Source organism: Lissotriton helveticus, chromosome 3_1, assembly GCF_964261635.1.
Source record: "Lissotriton helveticus chromosome 3_1, aLisHel1.1, whole genome shotgun sequence".
Taxonomy (NCBI): domain Eukaryota; kingdom Metazoa; phylum Chordata; class Amphibia; order Caudata; family Salamandridae; genus Lissotriton; species Lissotriton helveticus.
The window spans coordinates 584,700,978-584,705,582 of NC_136061.1; the positions used below are offsets into that span (position 1 = coordinate 584,700,978).

A 4,605-nucleotide genomic window follows, 5' to 3' on the forward strand; every position below is an offset into this window, starting at 1 on the left:
TTTTTGTTTAATGCCTTTCAGTTCTTTAGGTAAGACTAATCTTTCACACATATATATCTATATATCTATATATATATATATGTGTTTAGTTACAACTTTAGTTCACAAACTGCTTTGCATGATGCGAGAAATTAAATAAAACACTGACAACATTCCTTGTTTTATTTTCACTACGTGCATGCGCGGATTTCTATATTTTTAAAGGCACATACAAACCAGTAACGTGACGCAAATAATTGCCATACTATTACATTAGGACACATTAATCGCTAATACGCAAAGCTTTAGCTAAGATTCAATTTGCACAGTTTGCATGAGAAAATCACTGCTTGTTTTGCCTGCACTCGTAATCTTTTGCTAACGCTATATTTGTTTTATAGGGACAAAAAGTAGACGTTTGTTGCAACTGACCCATCGACTACACATATTTGAAATTCGTTATATAAACACGGTATGTTAATACTTTATTTTTTTTTACTTAATACATTAGTTTTTTTACTCATTGCTGTCTGTACTGGGCATTCTTTGCTGTATAGTCCTTCTATCTTTATTACTCTCACCCTCTTGATATCTTTACCTTTTGCCCCTCTTCTTTTATACACTTTCCACCACTCCTTCTTTCTCTCCTCCTTATATCTCGCTCTTTTGTATTCCTTCTTTATTTCTCTCAATTTTGCCCACTCTATCCATCTTACCTTCACACTCTTGTGCTTTTCTTCTTAATCTACCCTTTTTCACATTCTTCTGTCACAATCTGGTTCCTCCCGTTCTCTCTCTTGCACTCTCTCTTCCTTTTTTAAAATACTTCTTTATCGCTCTCCTCTATATCTCTCTCCTTTCTGCTCTCTCTTCCCTCTGCATCCTGCCCCCTATTCCAGTTGCTCTCTCTCTTCCCTCTCTATCCTGACCCCTATTCCAGCTGCTCTCTCTCCTTCCTTCTTGCTTCCTCTCTATTATGCTTCTCTCTTTATCTCCCTCTCCTTTCAGCTTTTTTCTCTTGGCCATCGCTCTCCCTCTTGTCCCTCTTCCAATTGCTCCCTTAATTCTTTCTTGCTCATGTTTATCCTCCCTTTACCTTCTGCCTTCTCTCTCTCTCCCTTTTGCCCTCTCTCTTAGTTTCACTGTCTATCTCCTTCCCTATCTAGTTCTCACTTTCCAACTTGCACTCCTTTTTGGCCATTTGACTCCATTCAGCACTCTTTTCACCCTTTCTATGTTCTCTCTCATGATCTCCATTTATCTTGCATCCTCTCTACTTCCTTATCTATTATACTTCTATTTCCTGCACTCTCTTCCTTCTTTATCTTTGTCTTCTTTTCACCTCTTTGCATTCTCTCCTTATCAAGCTTCTCTTTCACTTGCACTCTTCCTCATCCTTTCTTCTTTATCTTTCTCCTTTTTTATTTACACTCCTTTTTCTTTTTGCCTATACTCCCCTCTTTCTTTCCATCTCTCTCTTCTTCCTGACCTCTATCTCTTTCTACCTTGCTACTTTATAGTCTTTACTTCTATACTAGTTACTCTATAATACATAGTGCTTCTAATTCTCTATTTACAACTTATAATATACTTCACACAAATGTCCTCACTCTTTTCAATCTTTTGCTAACAGTATATTTTACTTTTACAGGACCAAAAATTTGCCATTTGGTGCAACCTCCCCATCAAAGACACATCTATCACGTTCGTTCTTTCAACACGGTACGTTCATACTTAAAACTTTCATATCTCATTCTTTCCTGCCTTCTCTTATCTCTCTCTCCTGCATTTACTCTGCATCTCCCTCACAATTTGACATTCACTGTCCTTCTTTCTTTCACTCTCGCACTATTCTTCTCTCCTTTTCTCCTACTTTCTCTTTCCTTTGCTCTCCCTCTCTCCTGCATCCTCTCTCTTCTGCCCTCACCTGATATCTTCATCCCCATCTTCTTTACAGGTCCCTGCAGCAAATGCTTACATACTAAGCTAGCACACGCAACATACATACATCTCCCTCTCTTGACTTCCATTTCAATTTTGCATTCTTGCCTTTCTTTAACTCTCTTTTGCATTTACTCTGCATCTCCTTCCCCATTTTGCCATCAGTCTTTCTCTTTAATTTACTCCTGCTCTATTCTTTCCTCACTATTACACCTTTCTTGCTTCTCCTCTACCTCTTTTTTCATCCCCTCTTATAACTTCTCTCTCCTGTCTTCCCATCTTCTTTCCTTCTATCATGCACGCTTTTTCTTTTACTCCCTCACTCGATTCTCATATATCTCCTTTTTTCCTGCCTTCTCTTTCAATTTCTTTCTTGCCTTTCCTTATCTCTCTCTCCTGCATTTACTCTGCATCTCCCTCACAATTTTACATTCACTGTCCTTCTTTCTTTCACTCTCGCGCTATTCTTCTCTCCTTTTCTCCTACTTTCTCTTTCCTTTGCTCTCCCTCTCTCCTGCATCCTCTCTCTTCTACCCTCACCCTATATCTTCATCCCCATCTTCTTTGCAGGTCCGTGCAGCAAATGCTTACATACTAAGCTAGCACATGCAACATACATACATCTCCCTCTCTTGACTTCCATTTCAATTTTGCATTCTTGCCTTTCTTTATCTCTTTTGCATTTACTCTGCGTCTCCTTCCCCATTTTGCCATCAGTCTTTCTTTTATTTACTCCTGCTCTATTCTTCCCTCACTATTACACCTACTTTCTTCCTTCTCCTCTCCCTCTTTTTTTCATCCCCTCTCTTATACCTTCTCTCTCCTGTCTTTTAATCTTCTTTCCTTCTATCATGCACACTTTTTCTTTTACTCCCTCTCTACTCAGCTCTCACTTTTACTCATCCTTTCCTTCTCTCTCCTGCTTTCTATTTCTTGCTGCCTCCCCCTTCTGCTTGCTATCTCCCTCCTTCTCTATTATGCTTATCTCTCCTACCTTCTCTTTTCCTATTCCTTCTACCTCTATTTCTCTCACCCTCTTGATATCTTTACCTTTTGCCCCTCTCTTCTTCCATACACTTTCCACCACTCTTCTTCTTTCTCTCCTCCTTATATCTCGCTCTTTTGTATTCCTTCTTTGTTTCTCTCAATTTTGCCCACTCTATCCATCTTACCTTCACACTCTTGTGCTTTTCTTCTTTATCTACCCTTTTTCACATTCTTCTGTCACAATCTGGTTCCTCCCGTTCTCTCTCTTGCATTCTCTCTTCCTTTTTTCACTTACTTCTTTATCGCTTTCCTCTATATCTCTCTCCTTTCTGCTCTCTCTCTTCCCTCTCTATCCTGACCCCTATTCCAGCTGCTCTCTCTCCTTCCTTCTTGCTCCCTCTCTATTATGCTTCTCTCTTTATCTCCCTCTCCTTTCTGCTTTTTTCCCTTGGCCATCGCTCTCCCTCTTGTCCCTCTTCCAATTGCTCCCTTAATTCTTTCTTGCTCATGTTTATCCTCACTTTACCTTCTGCCTTCTCTCTCTCTCTCCCTTTTGCCCTCTCTCTTACTTTCACTGTCTATCTCCTTCCCTATCTAGTTCTCACTTTCCATCTTGCACTCGTTTTTTGGCCTTTGACTCCATTCTGCACTCTTTTCACCCTTTCTATGTTCTCTCTCATGATCTCCATTTATCTTGCATCCTCTCTACTTCCTTATCTATCATACTTTTATTTTCTGCACTCTCTTCCTTCTTTATCTGTCGTCTTTTCACCTCTTTGCGTTCTCTCCTTATCAAGCTTCTCTTTCACTTGCACTCTTCCTCATCCTTTATCTTTCTCCTTTTTTATTTTCACTCCTTTTCTTTTTGCCTATCCTCCCCTATTTCTTTCCATCTCTCTCTTCTTCCTAACCTCTATCTTTTTCTACCTTGCTACTTTATAGTCTTTACTAATATACTAGTTACTCTATAATACATAGTGCTTCTAATTCTCTATTTACAACTTATAATATACTTCACACAAATGTCCTCACTCTTTTCAATCTTTTGCTAACAGTATATTTTACTTTTACAGGACAAAAAATTTGCCATTTGGTGCAACTGCCCCATCGAAGACACATCTTTCAAATTCGTTCTTTCAACACGGTACGGTCATACTTAAAACTTATTTTACTTTAGACATTTTTTTGGGTAGTACTTCCTGTCTGTACTGGGCATTCTTTGCTGGATAGTTATACACAAAGTTTGCCTCATAAACAACATTTAATTTAGTTTGGAGATGAAAGCTGCACTGGTGAGGTCCTACTCAGGAGAGAGGTCAAAGCTAAAGGAAAACTTATAACTAAGACTTTGTTTACAGGTCCCTGCACACACCCTATATCTTCTTCCCCATCCTGCAGCAAATGCTTAGATACTGAGACAGCACATGCAACATACATACATCTCCCTCTCTTGCCTTCCCTTTCAATTTTGCATTCTTGCCTTTCCTCTCTCTTGCATTTACTCTGCATCTCCTTCATGATTTTGCCAGCAGTCTTTCTATTTTATTTACTCCTGCTCTATTCTTCCCTCACTTTCTCCTACTTTCCTTCTTTCTTTTCCTCTCCCTCTTTTGCATCCCTTCTCTTCTACACTCTCTCTCCTGTATTCCCATCTTCTCTTTCCTTCTATCATGCACTTTCTTTTACTCCCTCACTCTA

General features: G+C 39.2%; 1 long non-coding RNA gene across 1 annotated transcript; it reads left to right on the top strand.

Moving 5' to 3' along the window:
- The first annotated feature begins 231 nt into the window (after positions 1-231).
- Positions 232-4,266, top strand: LOC144824671 (uncharacterized). The gene is made up of 3 exons (XR_013609050.1): positions 232-451; positions 1,631-1,701; positions 3,981-4,266. It is a non-coding gene; the product is annotated as an uncharacterized LOC144824671 (long non-coding RNA).
- Positions 4,267-4,605: the final 339 nt, after the last annotated feature.